The 20,024-nt window shown below is 46.0% G+C and overlaps 1 long non-coding RNA gene across 1 annotated transcript in view; it reads left to right on the plus strand.

Annotated features, from left to right (window-relative positions):
• LOC135966162 (uncharacterized) overlaps nucleotides 1-20,024 on the plus strand; it is a 56,350-nt gene that overhangs the window by 28,025 nt on the left and 8,301 nt on the right. The window lies entirely within an intron of this gene.

Here is a 20,024-nt window from a genome sequence, read left to right on the forward strand (position 1 = left end):
TTTAATATTAACAGTGCCCAGTGATTAAATTTGGACACTATGTTCATATACTGTTATTTAAAGAAAAATTATACTCTCACCATATCTCATTGCCCTTTTTGGCCTTTTGTTTCTCTTCCACATGTTTATTCATTTGTTGCAGTTGTAAGGTTTTTCTTGAGGAGGTAAGTAATCCTGCTTTTCTTCTGTCATCTCTAAAAACTACGTAAATACAATACAACTTAAACTAGAAGCTCTGTTCTTATCTTTTAGGAACCCTAGTGAGACATGTAGCTATTTTGGAATGAGGCTATACTAATCATGTTGACTGGTTACTTATTAGTGAGAGAGATGGGGTTAGAAGTCACTGTCCTGTCACCAGGTAGATAAGAATGTGGGAGACAAAGAATGATGCTGTTCTCTGCACGTCCTCCACGTGGGGACACTGGAATCTTTTCCTGGGGCTGTGGTATTTCTTTTGTATTGACTGCAGCTGTCAGGATCAAAGAAGAACTGATGAGACAAAAGTAAATAGCTTCATTCTCAGGCTACCTGAGAGGAGTAAGGTCTGATGGAGATTAAAAGATGAAAGGAGAGAAAAATTCTTTCTCAGCCATACCCAGATACAACTAAGTCACTCTTTTCACATGCTTCTGATTTTTCAAATTCTGTGTTACCACTTAGAATCTAGTGGCAAAAATGATCTTTTCCTAATGCTTTTTTAAGATAGAGAACAGTGATGTTTCCTGATCTCAATACTTTTACATTTAGAGCTAGAGGTTTATTCAGTCAGCCAGTAATTTATTCAATTACATATTCACTATGTCTATATGTTCCAGACCCATACATGAACCAAGGAAAGGCTCCAAAAACTTGGCAGTTTCAAGTATATATTTGAAAGAGGACTCATAAGTGAATATCTGATTAGTAGTTGAAATGTTACATAATTTGGCCAGGCATGGTGGCTCATGCCTGTAATCCCCGCACTTTGGGAAGCCGAGGTGGGTGGATCACCTGAGGTCAGGAGTTCAAGACCAGCGTGGCCAACATGGTGAAACCCCCTCTCTACTAAAAATATAAAAAAGTAGCTGGGCATGGTGGCAGGTGCCTGTAATCCCAGCTAACCCGGAGGCTGAGGCAGGAGAATCACTTGAATCCAGGAGACGGAGGTTGCAGTGAGCCAATATTGCACCATTACACTCTAGCCTGGGCAACAAGAGCATAACTCCGTCTCCAAAAAAAAAAAAAATTATATAATTTTTCACCTTTCTTCTGGAATAATGACTACTTCACATGCATGGATCACAAAGTATTTGTTTGGGCAGTACATTTGTAGAACCCTTGACACTGCACAGAATAAAATAGCTGGCATTCTTCTTCTTCAGCCATAAGTCCACCTTCTAGAATTAGAGAACTGAGACACAGGCTTAATGACTTAAGTTTTTGCGCAGTCTGTAGCATAGTCCGTACCACAGTCTTTACTGATACCTAGGTTTTCTAACTTTCAACCTTGTGTTTGTTCTAAAAACAGAGGTGAGAGAAGATTGCTTGCAGAAAATGCTTTCTGCCATTGTACCAAGTGCATTTTTATCAAGAAAGTCTCTGAAGCAACTAAGTTGGGGTTCAGGGTTGGGGTCGAGGAAAGCAATGGAAAGGCGGGATTAGAAAAAACACAGAATGCTTGGTGAGGTGGCTTATACCTGTATCCCAGTACTTGGGAGGCTGAGGTGGATGGATCACCTGACATCAGGGGTTCAAGACCAGCTGACCCAACATGGTGAAACCCCGTTTCTACCAAAAATACAAAAACTAAGGCTGGGAGCGGTGGCTCACACCTGTAATCCCAGCACTTTGGGAGGCCGAGGAGGGCTGATAATGAGGTCAGGAGTTTGAGATCAGCCATGGCCAACATGGTGAAACTCCATCTCTACTAATAATAAAAAAATTAGCTGTGTATGGTGGCGGGTGCCTGCAGTCCCAGCTACTCAGGAGACTGAGGCAGGAGAATTGCTTGAACCTGGGAGGCAGAAGTTGCAGTGAACTGAGATTGCACCACTGCACTCCAGCCTAGGCGACAGAGTGAGACTCCGTCTCCAAATAAATAAACAAATAAAATAATAATACAAAATTCGTAATAAATAATTTAGTTCATTCCTCACCTGAGGGCTTATACTTGAACTAGCACCAGTGGTATTCAAAGACTGCGGCAGCGTCCCCAAACTTTGCTTTTCCAGCATTATATTTTGCTAGACTCCTATAAGTGCCTTATTCCTCAGCTAAACTGGACTAAGCACCATTCCCCAGCCTTCCCACAAACTGCCCACCACCAGACATGTGCCCAGGCCATTCCGCCTTACTGAAATGCTCTTTTTTTATTTCCTGAGATGGAGTTTCGGCTGTTGTTGCCCAGGCTGGACTGCAATGGCGTGATTTCAGCTCACTGCAACCTCTGCCTCTGGGGTTCAAGCATTTTTCCTGCCTCAGCCTCCCCAGTTGCTGGGATTACAGGTGTGTGACTCCACATTCGGCTAATTTTTGTATTTTTAGTAGAGACATGTTTCCCCATGTTGGCCAAGCTGATCTTGAACCCCTGACCTCAGGTCATCTGCCTGCCTTGGCATCCCAAAGTACTGGGATTAAAGGCGTGAGGCACCACACCCAGCTAAAATGCTCTTTTCTAATCTTTATCTCTTATCTCTTAGTCTACCCATCTTTCAAGATCCATTTCAAATACCAGCTTCAAGAAGCCTTTCTGGGTGTTTCCACATGAATAAAATCTCATGATTCTTGGCTCTTTTATTGGGCGGGGGGGATTTTCTTATCTTGTCCCCTCCAGCACCAGATTATAACTTGAGGGTAGGGGCTTTGAGTTTCCTGCATCGTACAGCAGAGCGTTGTGCATTTTGTAGGCTTTCTCCATATACATGCATATATATTTTAATTTTTTTCACCATCACCTTTAAAAAAAACTCATTCAAATATTTCTGGATTTAGAAATCTGTTATTTCAGCCAGGCGCAGGGGCTCATGCCTATAATCCCAGCCCTTTGGGAGGCCAAGGCAGGCAGATCACGAGATCAGGAGATCCAGAGCATCCTGGCTAACACGGTGAAACCTTGTCTCTACTAAAAATACAAAAACTAGTTGGACGTGGTGGCGGGAGCCTGTAGTCCCAGCTACTCAGGAGGCTGAGGCAGGAGAATTGCTTGAACCCAGGAGGCGGAGGTTGCAGTGAGTTGAGATCGCACCACTGCACTCTAGCCTGGGTGAAAAGAGCAAAAACTCAAAAAAAAAAAAAAAAAAAAAGCTGTATTTCTTGATTGATTTATGTGTATGTATGTAACAGTCTTGCTCGCTTGCCCAGCCTGGCATGTACTGGCATGATCACGGCTCACTGCAACCTCAACCTCCAGGGCTTGAATGATCCTCCCACTTCATCCTCCCAAGTAGCTAGGACCACAGGTGGGTGACCCCATGCCCGGTTAATTATTTGTATTACTTGTAGAGATGAAGTTTTGCCATGTTGCCCAGGCTGGTCTTGAACTTCTGGACTCAAGCAATCCTCTTACCTTGGTTTCCCAAAGTGCTGCGATTACAGACATGAGCCACCGTGCCTGGCCCCTGGATGTTTTTTATCAAGATGTTGTCTTGTCCAAAGATTGAGAGGCCCAAGAACTCAGTTAAAGAATGGAATTGCAGGCCGGGCGCAGTGGCTCACGCCTGTAATCCCAGCACTTTGGGAGGCCAAGGCGGGTGGATCATGAGGTCAGGAGATCGAGACCATCCTGGCTAACATGGTGAAACCCCGTTTCTACTAAAAATACAATAAATTAGCCAGACGTGGTGATGGGCACCTGTAGTCCCAGCTACTTGGGAGGCTGAGGCAGCAGAATGGCGTGAACCCGGGAGGTGGAGCTTGCAGTGAACCCAGATCGTGCCACTGCACTCCAGCCTGGGTGACAGAGCAAGACTCCGTCTCAAAAAAAAAAAAAAAAAAAAGAGAAGAATGGAATTGGAAAAAGCAAAATTTTTGGCTAGGATGGGTGGAGACAAGGATGACTATGTAATACAGACTGGAAAACAGAATGGGATAGACATAAGGAGCATAAGTTGGTGGCTACCTGGGGCAAATGGAAAAAGAAAAAAAAAAAAGAACAAGAAACGGAATTGTAAAAAAAAAAAAAAAAAAAAAAGACAATAAGACAAACTGAGATACAAATATTGAAGGAGAACAGTCAAGTCATAAGTGTTGTGTGTTGCCGGGCGCGGTGGCTCACGCCTGTAATCCCAGCACTTTGGGAGGCCGAGGCGGGCGGATCACGAGGTCAGGAGATCGAGACCACGGTGAAACCCCGTCTCTACTAAAAATACAAAAAATTAGCCAGGCGCGGTTGTGGGCGCCTGTAGTCCCAGCTACTCGGGAGGCTGAGGCAGGAGAATGGCGTGAACCCGGGAGGCGGAGCTTGCAGTGAGCCGAGATCGCGCCACTACACTCCAGCCCAGGTGACAGAGCAAGACTCCGTCTCAAAAAAAAAAAAAAAAAAAGTGTTGTGTCTAAGGGACATATTCTTAGCTTTTGTTGTCCGAGGGAGGTTACGTTCTGTGCATGTCAGAAGATGACAGGCAAGAAAGGAAAGTGGGAAACAATAAGGAAGTGAAGGTAACCCCTTTATCCTCCCACTAGTTCACTCCTTGGAAATAGAAATGACTCAGGGAGGCAGATGAGGATAAATAAACACTGCCTTGAAACGGTCTCTATGCTTAGCTAGATTCTGTCTGCAGCTGCTTTCTGCAGAATCCTGCAAATTGGGTTTGTCATCTGACCGTGTCTCTCTCCTCCTGTGTCTCTACATCTATTTCAGGTCCCTGGATTTGCTCATGTCTGTTGCGTTGGTTCCTCTGCTGTGTTCCTCTAACTGTCGGTAATGCGTCCATCCATTTCTAGAAGTAAATGTGTTGATGGCATTTTATCACCTGTGTAGTTCCTCTTTTGACCGTCTCAATTCTCACCTATGTCTGCGCCTATTGTTTTTACCTTAAGTCTTTTATTTTTCTTTCTGCACCCTTTTGTTTCTGCTTCTGTCACTGCTTCTCTCTACCAGCTGGCTCTCTATGACGATGCCATCCCCATAGCAACCTCTTTCTGGGGAAGAATGAGGGCAAGGAAAAGAGAGAGCTAGAATAGATGGGCTAAGAAAAGCCAGATTGGGGTTGGAAGGTGACCTTTTGGATTGAGTCCTAGAACAGAGTACAGACAAACTATGAAGACTGATACCCGCCAAGTTACACAAAACCCTAAGAAAACACAAATTGGGAGCCCAAATCCAGTCCCTGCTGGCAAAGTTCGTTCAGCAAATCCTTTCTGTTGTAAATTAACCTGTTATCTGTTTTCCCTTCCCTGTGATTCAGATTATTCTTTCTTTCTGTTTTTAGATCTCATGATTCTTAAACACGTGTGGTTCTTTTTTTCTTTTTAAAGCTAGTCAAGTGAAGCAGTGTGAGTGGAAAAGGAACAAAGAAATTCATAACTGGTTGTGATCAATTGTAAACACCTCTGTAGTCAGATCATCCACATGTGTATTTTCTTATAAAATTTATTAGGCCGGGCGCGGTGGCTCACGCCTGTAATCCCAGCACTTTCGGAGGCTGAGGCAGGCGGATCATGAGGTCAAAGGATCGAGACCATCCTGGCTAACACAGTGAAACCCCGTCTCTACTAAAAATACAAAAAAAAATTAACTGGGCGTGGTAGTGGGCGCCTGTAGTCCCAGCTACTTGGGAGGCTGAGGCAGAAGAATGGCGTGAACCCGGGAGGCAGAGCTTGCAGTGAGCCGAGATTACCCCACTGCACTCCAGCCTGGGCGGCAGAGTGAGACTCCGTCTCAAAAAAAAAAAACAAAAAACTAAAGATATTATGACCTTAAATTGGGCATTTAAATTCTCTTTCAGTTTTTACATCTGTAAAACGGCGATAACATTATCTACTTTACTTACTTAACACTAAAGTTTGAAGGTCAACTGAAATAATATATTTTAAATATTCTTATTAAGATACCATACACATATTAAGACAAAGATGTAGCCCACTTGTTTTTGTTAGAATTTACTATTTACTGCCAAAAAATAACAACCCAGGTCGGGTGCGGTGGCTCATGCCTGTAATCCCAGTGCTTTTGGAGGCTCAGGTGGGCAGCTCACCTGAGGTCGGGAGTTCAAGACCAACCTGGTCAACATGGTGAAACTCCGTCTCTACTAAAAATTCAAAAACATTAGCCAGGCATGGTGGTGGACGCCTATAATCCCGGCTACTTGGGAGGCTGAGGCACGAGAATCGCTTGATCCCAGGAGGTAGAGGTTGCAGTGAGCCGAGATGAGCAGCACTCTACTCCAGCCTGGGTGAGAGAGCAAGACTCCATCTCAAAAAAAAAAAAAAAAAAATTAGCAACGCAACAATCTCATTCCTAATTATACACCCAAGAGAAAATAATTCATACATTGAGCAAATGACAGGAATGTGTATAATGGCTCAAAACTGGAAACAATGATGCGTACATCAGTGGGAGAATAGATAAATTATGTTGGCATAGCCAAAGGTGGAATACTACTCAGCGATAAGAAGGAATGAACTGCCAACACCACCGTATAGTACTCGTAGACCCTATGCTCAGTGAAAAAAACATCTGAGCGCAAAAAACTCTATGGTTCCATTTAAAGGTCAAGAACAACAAAGTTCATTGATGATGACAGAAGTAAAAATCATGGTTTCTAGCTGGGAGTGGTGGCTCATGCCTGTAATCCCAGCTGCTCGGGAGGCTGAGGCAGGAGAATGGCTTGAACCCTGGAGGCGGAGATTGCAGTGAGCTGAGATCACACCACTGCCCTCCAGCCTGGGTGACAGAGCAAGACTCCGTCCCGAAAAAAAAAAAAAAAAAATATCGGTTTCTTCTGGCAAGGGCGGCTGTAGACTGGAACCAGCACAAGGAACCTTTCTGAGGAGCAAGAAATGTTAAAGAATCTAGATTTTGCCAGGCTGGGTGGCTTAAATCTGTAATCCCAGCACTTTGGGAGGCTGAGGGGGCGGATCACCTGAGGTCGGGAGTTTGAGACCAGTCTAACTAACATGGAGAAACCCCGTCTCTGGCCGGGCGCGGTGGCTCAAGCCTGTAATCCCAGCACTTTGGGAGGCTGAGACGGGTGGATCACGAGGTCAGGAGATCGAGACCATCCTGGCTAACAAGGTGAAACCCCATCTCTACTAAAAAGTACAAAACACTAGCCGGGCGAGGTGGCGGGCGCCTGTAGTCCCAGCTACTCAGGAGGCTGAGGCAGGAGAATAGCGTGAACCCAGGAGGCGGAGCTTGCAGTGAGCTGAGATCCGGCCACTGCACTCCAGCCTGGGTGACAGAGCGAGACTCCGTCTCAAAAAAAAAAAAAAAAAAAAGAAAGAAAGAAACCCCGTCTCTGCTAAAACTACAAAATTAGCTGGGCATGGTGGTGCATGCCTGTAATCCCAGCTACTTGGGAGGCTGAGGCAGGACAATCGCTTGAACCCAGGAGGTGGAGGTTGCAGTGAGCCAATTGAGCCATTGCATTCCAGCCTGGGTGACAGTGCGAGAGTCCAGCTCAAAAAAAAAAAAAAAAAAAAAATAGCTGGGCATGGTGGTGCAAAAAAAAAAAAAAAGAATCTAGATCTTGATCTAGTTAATGGTTATGCCTGTGAATAGAGATGTAAGTATTCACCCAACTGTAAACTCCAGATTAGTGCATTTTTATCTGCTTTATTGTATGTGTACTTCAGTAAAGAAGAAAAAAATAAGACATAAATAAAGGAGGGAATCACCACTATCTATCACCTATCTATCACCACTAGAAGACGTGTTTTTTTTTTCTTGAAATGTTTCCATTCTAACCGTCCCAGCACTATTAAAGACGTTCAGTTTTGTAATTGGAACATCTGATGAGCATGTGATGAGTGGATCCAGAGATTAGCCCCTCATGTAGAGTTGATGAAGATATTTCAGCTTCTAGACTTGAGTAAGATGACAGTAAAGGGAAGTGGAAACCCTGGGTCACTGGTTCAGGAAGAGGGCCAGGTTTACATCAACGTTGCAACAAATCTGGTGGTTTGTGTGTGTGTATGTTGCTGTTTCTTTCTTTTCACCTTGGGGCTGTATGCCTACTTCTCTTGGATTGATTTTCCACCCTACCCCACTACACAACATACTCTTTGGGGAGGACAGGGGTCTTTAAATTTTCTTCCACTCTCCTACTTTCCCATATTTTCTCATGTGTCTCAGTAAATTCAATGGTATGTGCTAACATTTTCTTTTATGAGTCTATTCCAGGGACTCACATCCTGTCCCCCCGCCCAAGGAGCCTTCCAGTAGCCTTTACAGCTGCATTCTCAGGCTTTTGTCCACTCTTTTTGAAACAGTGCCTGTGACATTCCAACTCATCACAGCATACCCCTCCCATGCCTCCAGGAAATTCTCTCTGTTTTCCCTCGGGCTTTCTACTCAGCAGCTATTCTGAGTCTAATGTGCTTCATTCACCCTCAGCCTTCCTCAGGAAGACATAAAAAAAAAGAACATTTATTTCTCAGGAAGGATTGGTCAGCTGACTACGTTGTCTGAGGGTCTAAAAAGATGAGGGGGTAACTCAAAGCATAAATGCTTGAGGGGATGGATACCCCATTCTCCACGATGTGATTATTTTACATTGCATGCTTGCATTAAAACATCAGGGACCCCATAAATATATATACCTACTACATACAAAAAGCTTTTTCAAAATTGTTTTTAAAGGTGAAGGGGAGGGATTAGCAGAAATACATAGGTGGAGGGGAAACAAAAGTATGTGTCTTATTATATGTGCCTTCCCTTTTACATTGAGTTGCTCTAGTTTCCTGGTTATTTCTGTTTCCGTAGTGTTTGGTTCATACATGGTACTTACGTAAATATTTCACCAATATATGAAAAAGTGACTGCGTGAGGGAGAAAACCCGTAAGTCGTGATTGAAAAATGACAGGGTAACTGCCGCAAGATTCAGGGTGCTGAGGTTTCTCAGATGATGAAAATTTCTGTGCCGATTGGGGTAGTGGCAACATTGGGGCGTGTGTGTGTGCGTGTGTGTGTGTGTGTGAGAGAGAAAAGTCCACCTGCACACCTAAAAGGTTTGAATTTTATTATGTACATTTTATACATAAAATTGACTTTAAAAAAGCATCAGTGTGCTGCTCCGGCATAATGAAGGGAGTTTGTAAACACAGGCGGCTGTGTGAAAGCGTGACATGTGAAACGTGGAGTGTACGTGGGAAAGAAGAGTAAAAAAAGACCTGCAGGTAAAGAGGCAACGTGGTCGCGTGAGAGGAGGAGATGGGGATGGAGACTCACAAGGCTAAGTGAAGCTGAAAGGGACGTTTGAGGATTACTGGCCTAGCACAAAACATCTGCCCTTGAGGCGAAACCCTCTTAAAACCTTTGGTGGCTTTCCGGAGAAGACTCCGATTCCTGATAATTGCAACGCCCTCCGGCGGGGTGGGAGTGGGAGGCGCTCGCGCTGGCTCCACCATGGTTGCTTTCCAGAGAAGACTCCGATTCCTGAAAATTGCAACGCCCTCCGGCGGGGTGGGAGTGGGAGGAGCTCGCGCTGTCCCCCAGCATGTGGGAGCCAGCGGGACCTGAGCCCCGCCTTCCTGCAGCGGCTGGGACGTGCCGTGTGGCACGCTACCCGCCGCGCGCACATCCTGCCCCCCGCCCTCGGAATCCCAGCACCGGGGCCAAGCCCCGAGCTACATTCCTCCTCCTCCCCGCCCACCCAGAGACTTACGCATACAGTTTTCTTTCCTATCTGCTCTCTCAGCCTCTCTCGGGCCAGTTTGGGTAAATTGGTCCAGGAGGAAGAAATAAAAATGAAAAGACTGACAGTTTAAAGGCATGTGGAGGGCTTAGAGGAAAAAGACGAATGCAAGAAAGGGAGAGCGCGGCCGGCCGCTATGGCTCACGCCTGTCATCCTAGCACTTTGGGAGGCAGAGGCGGTCGGATCACTTGAGGTCAGGAGTTCAAAACCAGCCTGGCCAACATGGAGAAACCCTGCCTCTACTAAAAATACAAAAAAAATTAGCGGGACCTGGTGGCGGGCGTTTGTAATGCCAGCTACTCGGGAGGCTGAGGCGGGAGAATCGCCTGAACCCGGGAGGCCGAGGTTGCTGTGAGCCGAGATCGCGCCACTGCATTCCAGCCTGGGCGACAGAGCCAGATCCTGCCTCAAAAGAAAAAAAAAAGGAGAGCACGCACTGCTGCGGAAGGGGCACTGCTGGAGAAACAGAGAAGAAGGGATGATTTTGAAGTAATCAAGACACCGAGAAAGACAAGATTGGGAATGGAAGAGCAGTAAGAATTAATGGAGGCGTCCAAGAATTGTAGGTCGGGCACGGTGGTTCATGCCTATAATTCCGGCACTTTGGGAGGCCGAGACTGGTGGATAACCTGAGGTCAGGAGTTCGAGACCACCCTGGCCAAATGGCGAAACTCTATCTCTACTAAAAAATACAAAAATTAGCCAGGCACGGTGGCACGCGCCTGTAATCCCATTTACTCGGGAGGTTGAGGCAGGAGAATCGCTTGAACCCAGGAGGTGGAGATTGCAGTGAGCCGAGATCACACCACTGCACTCCAACCTGGGAGACAGAGTAAGACTCTGTCTCAAAAGCAAAACAAAACAAAAAACAACGTAATTTATATATCTTGGCGTTGCATTTATGTATTATGTAATTTTTTTTTCTTTTGACACAAGGCCTCGCCCTGTTGCCCACACTGGAGTGCAGCAGAGCAATCACAGTTTCACTGCAGCCTCAAACTCCTGGGCTGAAACAACCCTCCCACCTTCGCTTCCTGAATACCTGGGACAATAGCTGGGACTATGGGTGCAACTGTCTTGGGGCTAAGTTTGTATTTTATTTTATTTTATTTTATTTTATTTTTATTTTTTAGAGACGGAGTTTTGCTCTTCTTGCCCAGGCTGGCGTGCAATGGCACGATCTAGGCTTACTGCAACCTCCGCCTCCTGGATTCAATCGATTATCCTGCCTCAGCCTCCCGAGTCGCTGGGATTGCAGGCATGCATCACATCACTCCTGGCTAATCTTGGTTTTTTTTTTTTTTTTTGAGACAGAGTCTTGCTCTGTTGCCCAGACTGGAGTGCAGTGGCACCATCTCGGCTCACTGCAACCTCTGCCTCCCAGGTTCAACCAATTCTTCTGCCTCACCCTTCCAAGTAGCTGGGACTACAGGCGCGTGCCACCACGCTCAGCTAATTTTTTTTTGTATTTTTAGTAGAGACCGGGTTTCACCATATTGGCCAGGCTGGTCTCAAACTCCGGACCTCGTGATCACCTGCCTCAGCCTCCCAAAGTGCTGGGATTACAAACGTGAGCCACCGTGCCTGGCCACTAATTTTGTATTTTTAGTAGAGACAGGGTTTCTCCATGTTGGTCAGGCTGTTTTCAAACTCCTGACCACAGGTGATCTGCCCGCCTCGGCCTCCCAAAGTGCTGGGCTTACAGGCGTGAGGCACCATGGCCAGCCTGCATTTTATTTTTTGTAGAAGCAGGGTCGTGCTAGGTTCCTCAAGCTGGCCTCTAACACCTGGGTTCAAGGGATCCTTACTGCCTCTGCCTTCAGAGTAGCTAGAATAACAGACACACATCACCATGCCCAGCTTTGTTTGTTTTGAGATAGGACTGGCTGGTTTTGAACTCATGGACTCAAGCTGTCCTCCTGCCTCAGCCTCCCAAAGCAGTGGGATTACAGGTGTGGACCACCACTCCCAGCCTGTATTTTATTTTTTATGCACTTGGTAGTGCCCTTTCATGACACTTAATATAAACTTTCAGCCAGGAACAGTGGTTCCCACCTGTAATCTCGGCACTTTGGGAAGCCCAGGTGGGAGGATTGCTTGAGCCTATGAGTTTGAGACTAGCCTGGGCAACATAGTGAGATACCAATCTCTATCTTTAAAAAAAATTAAAACATTAATCTGGGCACAGTGGCTCACGCCTGTAATTTCAGCACTTAGGGAGGCCGAGGCGCGTGGATCACCTGTGAGATCAGGAGTTCAAGACCAGCCTGGCCAACATGGCAAAACCCTGTCTCTACTAAAAATACAAAAGTAGCCAGGTGTGGTGGCATGCACCTGTAGTCCCAGCTACTTGGGAGTCTGAGGCAGAAGAATCGCTTGAATCAGGGAGATGGAGGTTGCAGTGAGCCGAGATCCGCCACTGCACTCCAGCCTGGGTGACAGAGTGAGACTCTGTCTCAAAAAAAAAAAAAAAATTTTTTTTTAAATAAATTTTTAAAAACTAAAACATTAAATAGGCCAGGCCTGATGGCTCAAGCCTGTAATCTCAGCACTTTGGGAGGCCGAGATGGAAGCCTCACTTGAGTTCAAGAACTGGAGTCCAGCCTGGACAATGTATCAAGACCTCATCTTGCCGGGCGCGGTGGCTCAAGCCTGTAATCCCAGCACTTTGGGAGGCCGAGACGGGCGGATCACAAGGTCAGGAGATCGAGACCATCCTGGCTAACATGGTGAAACCCCGTCTCTACTAAAAATACAAAAAAACTAGCCGGGCGAGGTGGCGGGCGCCTGTAGTCCCAGCTACTCGGGAGGCTGAGGCAGGAGAATGGCGTAAACCCGGGAGGCGGAGCTTGCAGTGAGCTGAGATCCGGCCACTGCACTCCAGCCTGGGCGACAGAGCGAGACTCCGTCTCAAAAAAAAAAAAAAAAAAAAAAAGACCTCATCTCTACAAATAATGTTAAAAACTATTAGCAATGGCTGGGCGCGGTGGCTCAAGCCTGTAATCCCAGCACTTTCGGAGGCCGAGACGGGCGGATCACGAGGTCAGGAGATCGAGACCATCCTGGCTAACACGGTGAAACCCCATCTCCACTAAAAAATACAAAAAACTAGCCGGGCGAGGTGGCAGGCGTCTGTAGTCCCAGCTACTCGGGAGGCTGAGGCAGGAGAATGGCGTAAACCCGGGAGGCAGAGCTTGCAGTGAGCTGAGATCCAGCCACTGCACTCCAGCCTGGGAGACAGAGCGAGACTCCGTCTCAAAAAAAAAAAAAAAAACTATTAGCGACGGCTGGGCGCGGTGGCTTACACCTGTAATACCAGCACTTTGGGAGGCCGAGGTGGGCAGATCACGAGGTCAGGAGATCAAGACCATCCTGGCTAACACAGTGAAACCCTGTCTCTACTAAAAATACAAAAAATTAGCCAGGCGTAGTGTTGGGCACCTGTAATCCCAGCTGCTGGGGAGACTGAGGCAGGAGAGTGGCGGGAACCTGAGAGGTGGAGCTGGCAGTGAGCCGAGATCATGCCACTGGATTCTAGCCTGAGCAACAGAGTGAGACTCTGTCTCAAAAAAAACAAAACAAAACAAAACAAAACCAAAAAAAACCAAACTATTAGCAGGGCATAAGTGGCATAAGCCTGTGGTCCCAGCTACTTGGGCGGCTGATATGGTTTGGCTCTGTTTTCCCACACAAATGTCATCTCAAATTGTAATCCCCACCTGTTGAGGGAGGGACCTGGTGGGAAGTGATTGGATCATTTGGACTGTTTCCTCCATGCTGTTCTCGTGATAATGAGTGAGTTCTAACAAGATCTGATGGGTGAAAGGTGTATGGTGGTCTCCCCCTGCCCTTTGCCACCTCTCCTGCTGCAATGTAAGACGTGCCCTGCTTCCCATTTCACCATGATCATAAGTTTCCTGAGGCATCCCCAGCCATGTGCAACTGTGAGTCAATTAAAGCTTTTTTTTTTTTTTTTTCCCAGAGTCTCCCTCTGTCACCCAGGCTGGAGTGCAGTTGCGTGATCTAGGCTCACTGCAACCTCCGCCCCTGGGTTTAAGCAATTCTCCTGCCTCAGCCTCCAGAGTAGCTGTGATTACACACACTTGCCACCACGCCTGGCTAATTTTTGTATTTTTAGTAGAGATGGGGTTTCACCACGTTAGCCAGGCTGACCTCGTGATCAGCCCAACTCAGCCTCCCAAATTGCTGGGATTATAGGTGTGAGCCACCACAACCTACCAAGCTTTTTCCTTTATAAATTACTCAGTCTCAGATAGTTATTTTATTTATATATATATATATATATATATTTTTTTTTTTGAGATGGAGTCTTGCTCTGTTGCCCAGGCACAAGTGTGATGGCATGATCTCGGCTAACTGCAACCTCCACTTCCTAGATTCAAGCTATTCTCCTGCCTCAGCCTCCCAGGTAGCTAGGATTACAAGCATGCGCCACCATGCCCAGCTAATTTTTGTAAATTTAGTAGAGATGGAATGTCACCATGTTGGCCAGGTTGGTATTGAACTGACCTCAGGTGATCCACTCACCTTGACCTCTCAAACTGCTGGGATTACAGGCATGAGCCACTGCACCCGGCCTTAGGTAGTTCTTTGTTGTTGTTGTTGTTTCAGATGAAGTCTCCCTGTTGTCCCCCAAGCTGGAGTGCAATGGTGCGATCTTGGTTCACTGCAACCTCTGCCTCCTGGGTTCAAGCGATTCTCCTGCCTCAGCCTCCCAAGTAGCTGGGATTATAGGCACCTGCCACCATGCCTGGCTAACTTTTGTATTTTAAGTAGAGACAGGGTTTCACCATTTTGGCCAGACTGGTCTCGAACCCTGACCTCAAGTGATCCACCTGCCTCGTCCTCCCAAAGTGCTGGGATTACAGGCATTAGCCACCACGCCTGGCCAAATGCAGTCTTTCACCACCTTTTTGGATCACAGAAAATGACCATGAAGCTAAGGAAGATAGGGAGAGTAGAATTTCAGATTAGCCGTCAGCCCATCTTTCATCAGCCATTTCTCTAATCCAGTCCTGAATTTTCCTCTTGCTAGTAATATGGAGGGCAGCACTACGTTCAAAGCGGCCACCGGGGATTGAGGTATTTTAATATTTGTGCTGTGTTTCTAGGTAAGTACAAGAATCAGGTGAATTTATCAGCCCTCAGTGAACCTGGGGGAGCCAGTTTATTGAACTAGTGCCCTTAAGTAGAGGACATTCTCAACATTGGTAAGTTTATCTCCCATTCCCTATATCATGGAATGAGAAATTTGGAGAAAAAGCTTCTATTTCCTAATCTCAGCTTTTTTTTTTTTTTTTTGAGACAGAGTATCACTCTGTCACCCAGGCTGGAGTGCAGTGGTGCAATCTTGGCTCACTGCAATCTCTGTCTCCTGGGTTCTAAGTGATTCTCCTTCCTCAGCCCCCCGAATAGCTGGGATTACAGGCCCGCGCCATCATGCTTGGCTAATTTTGTATTTTTAGTAGAGACTGGGTTTCCCCATGTTGGCCAGGCTGGTCTCGATCTCCTGATCTCAGGTGATCCACCCGCCTGGGCCTCTCCAAGTGCTGGGATTACAAGTGTGAGCCACCGCACCCAGCCCTAATCTCAGCCTTTTTATATCTTCTTGGTAGGCCCACTTTTTGGCATCCCCTAACAAGAAGTCCTCAGAGATTTTTACTACTCAACATGTGTGCATGCTGCCCAGATGTATTCTGTTCTTTCTGTCCACCCTCTACTCCCCATTCCATTTCTTCCTCTTACTTGGGGTTAGAATGGCCCAGTGATCCCACAACTTTTTGATGCTATTTCATTTGATTCCTCTACTGTCTAAATCACAAGTTGGCTAACTTTACTTACTAAGGGATCAGACAGCAAATAGTTTAGGCTTTGGGGGCCATACAATCTGTCGTAACTACCCACTCTGACAATATGTAGTGCAAAAGCAGCCCTTGACAATATATAAATGAATGGGGGTGGCTGTATTTCAATAAAGCTTTATTTGGGGACACAGAAATTTGAATTTTATATCATTTTCACAAGCCAGAAAATAATTATTTTGATCCCCTCCCTGCAACCATTTAAAAATGTAAAAGTGATTTTTAGTTTATGTGTGGTGATAAACAAGTGTTGGGCTGGATTTGGACCCAGTGCCATAGTTTCAGACCCCTGGTCTAACTGAACTGAAAGGTAATCAGCTCTCCAAAGCCATTTTTACTGAAGGAGACTCCCCTTTTCTTTCCTTTGATGTTTCTTGTTGGCAGAGAGGACACTGATAAGTAGCAAGAGCTTTCCTTCCCTTATCCAGCCTCCCAGGCTGGCATCCTCGTCTTCCTTTCACCTTCTCTCTAGAGCCTGAGAATAGAATCTTTTTTTTTTTTTTTTTTTTTTTTTTTTTGAGACCGAGTCTGGCTCTGTGGCCCAGGCTGGAGTGCAGTGGCGCGATCTCAGCTCACTGCAAGCTCTAGCTCCCGGGTTCACGCCATTCTCCTGCCTCAGCCTCCTGAGTAGCTGGGACTACAGGCACCTGCCACCACGCCCGGCTAATTTTTTGTATTTTTAGTAGAGCTGGGGTTTCACCTTGTTAGCCAGGATGGTCTCGATCTCCTGACCTCATGATCCGCCCGTCTCGGCCTCCCAAAGTGCTGGGATTGCAGGCTTGAGCCACCGCGCCCGGCCAAGAATAGAATCTTTACTAAACTCGCAGGGGATGATGTCTCCCTTTTCCTACAACTGTTGAACAGTCACTTATCGTCAGCCTCCAGATTTCTTGCACCCAGGACATACTTCCTGTTTATGATAAGCTGCCTAAGAAGGGGCAAGAACAGCCTTCATTTCTAGGCGTAAATGGGTAGGAGGGACATGGATGGAGAAAGAATGGCTCTCATGGATTCTTTTTTCCTTTCTTTTTTTTTTTTTTTTTTTTTTGAGACAGAGTCTCGCTGTGTTATCCAGACTGGAGTGCAGTGGTGGTGCGACGTCAGCTCACTTCTATCTCCTTCTCCTGGGTCCAAGTGATTCTCTTGCCTCAGTCTCCTGAGTAGCTGGGACCACAAGTGCGCACCACCACCCCTGGCTAATTTTTGTATTTTTAGTAGAGACGGGGTTTCACCATATTGGCCAGGCTGGACTCTTGACCTTGTGATCTGCCCACCTTGACCTCCCAAAGTGTTGGGATTACAGGCGTGAGCCACCGTGCCCAGCCCTGGATTCATGTTAAGACATGCATTGGATATATTTCTCTTAATCTACAACAACATAGTATAGTATAGTATAGTATAGTATAGTATAGTATAGTATAGTATAGTACAGTACAGTATAGTCAACTATTTCTGCCCCAAACTGTGGGTCCTTGAGCAAATTACTTAGAGATTTCTTGGTGTAAATGAGGATGACAATAGCAAATTTCAAATATTGTTATCAATTATAAATGAGGTAACAGAAGAAACTGATATTTTGATTTATCAAGTACCTATTTCTACCACTACAGAGAAGAATGTTTCTGTGATGATTTGATTAAGCTCCTCACATCTACTTGGAGAATATTTGGAAAGTCTAAATTTAGATCATTGAAAAGAATGTTGGGGGGGCGGGGGTGGGAACGGTGGCTCACACTTGTAATCCCAGCATTTTGGGAGGCTGAGGCAGGCGGATCCCTGAGGTTGGGAGTTTGAGACCAGCCTGACCAACATGGAGAAACCCCGTCTCTACTAAAAATACAAAATTAGCTAGGCGTGGACATGCCTGTAATCCCAGCTACTCGGGAGGCTGAGGCAGGAGAATCGCTTAAACCCAGAAGGTGGAGGTTACAGTGAGCTGAGATTGCGCCACTGCACTCCAGCCTGGGCGACAGAGCAAGGCGACGTCTTGAGAACAACAACAAAAAAGAAATAAAAGGCAAAAATGAATACATAACCTCATCCCAGTAGAATTTCAGTTCTATGCAAACAGGAAATGGAGTTCCCCTACCACACCACAGTGTCCTCAGAATCTAAAATTGGGTTTGGCAACATAGTAGATCTGTATAAATAAATGAACCCAGACTTATATCCCCTTGTGGATTTTTCAGGCCATTTGTCTTTCTTCACTCTTGTTGTCACTATGTTAGTCTGCTGCTGTTTATTAATAGTATCTAGGGGAAGAAGGCCAGAGAGTATCAAGGTAAGGTCCACAGCCTTTAAAGGGCCACTTGTCAGGGTATAAGATTTCATGGGTTATCTCTTAACTTTGAATTTTATTTTTTTGAAAATTATAAACTTGTTTATTTTCCATTAGCTTAAAGCAGCCACTTACATGTAATTGGAATTAAGCTAGATTTTAAAATTTACCTGGGGTTCGCTCACGCCTGCAATCCCAGCACTTTGGGAGGCCAGGGTAGATCACTTGAGCCCAGGAGTTTGAGACCAGCCTGGGCAACATGGTGAAACCTTGTCACTACAAATGATACAAACATTAGCTGGACATCGTGGCATGTGCTTAGTCTCAGCTACTCAGGAGGCTGACGCAGGAGGATCACTTGGGTCCAGGAGGTCGAGGCTGCAGTGAGCTGAGATCGTGGCATTGCACTCCAGCCAGCTCCTCTTTGCAACAGAGAAAGACCCTGTCTCCAAAAAATAAAGAAAGAAAATAAAGAAATCTGCCTGGAACCTAGTTTTTGAATATTGTGGTTGTAATCAAAGCAACTTCCCATGTTCGATCACTTAAACAGTTACAGGATTATAGGGTCAGGCCACTGAAGTCAACACTTGTTGAACACGTTTTAAAAACGGTACAGTGTTGTTGCAATAAATTTGCATTGAAACATGCAAGAAGTACTCGAGATTTTGCACTCCCATGAGATTGTGCAGAGTCATGTCAAACAGACCAAGAACCAAAGAGGATGAAGAAAAACAGGACACTGAGGGAGATAAAGATGTTGTCTGTATCCGTCGGTAGCATCAACAGTAAGACAAATTCCATAGGAGGAGGAGAGAAACAGAAGAGTAAAGAAGGGACCAGAGCATTTGGTCGGCTTTGAGTGATGGAGTTTGTCGCTCCGGAGATTCAAGACGGTCTGCAACGCACGTCTGCACTTGCTTACGCAGCCTTTTACAAAGCAAAACGCAAGCAGGCGGGGCTAACTTACGGGGTAGATACAGACATGAAGAAATTATATGGTTTCTGGGCCCGCCTCATCCAAATATTTCAGTGACTGCCCTATTCAATTGGGAGGCTAAAAATAAGAGGTCAACAGCCTGTGTTATTTGTGAGAAAAATGCATAAATTTGGGAAGCTTATTTTTATTTTTATTTTATTTTTTGTTGAGACAGAGTCTTGCTCTGTCGCCGTGGCTAGAGTGCAATGGCGCAATCTCGGCTCAATGCAAGCTCCGCCTCCCGGGTTCACGCCATTCTCCTACCTCTGCCTCCCGAGTAGCTGGGACTACAGGTGCCTGCCACCATGCCTGGCTAATTTTTTGTATTTTTAGTAGAGACGGGATTTCAGCGTGTTAGCCAGGACGGTCTCGATCTCCCGACCTTGTGATCCGCCCCCCTCGGCCTCCCAAAGTGCTGGGATTAGAGGCGTGAGCCACGGCGCCCGGCCGGGAAGCTGATTTTTCACTACACAGACTGTGTGGCACTTGTAAATGAAGTATGTATAGTAGAATATGCATCAGGCATTATAATTACTACAAGTATAATAGCTAGAACACTGTATGGTATGTAACAACCACTGGATGTTAAAAATGTGTTAAATGCATGTGTTGTGAAATGTATGGACAAGGAAAATACACGAGTCTTTTTCACTTAGGAGAGCTTTGCCTCCGCTGCTTCACATCTCTTCCTCTTCAAGTTGCTAAAGACAAATGCTAAAATACTACCACAACCCCTTATACAAGTGAGGGTGAAGAGTTTTTGTCTCTTTAGACTATGGCGTGTTCTGAGCTTTATAGTACTATTTTGCTTAAGTATCTTAAATCAGGCACTAATGTTACCTGCACTTTCTCTTCACTTCCCCTTGCCTGAGGGGAACTGGGGCCTCAGGCTTGAAAAGAGCTTGCTCTTTGTGATTCCACCAGGAGGCATCCCTAAAAGTGGGAGGAGACCTCTGTTGAAAGCAGACCACACCTGCTGTTTCCATACTAAGGCTCCTCTGCAGTGGCTGCTTCCCCCACTTCCTACTACATTCCATGCCTGGAGGCCAA

Source organism: Macaca fascicularis, chromosome 11 (assembly GCF_037993035.2).
Source record: "Macaca fascicularis isolate 582-1 chromosome 11, T2T-MFA8v1.1".
NCBI lineage: Eukaryota > Metazoa > Chordata > Mammalia > Primates > Cercopithecidae > Macaca > Macaca fascicularis.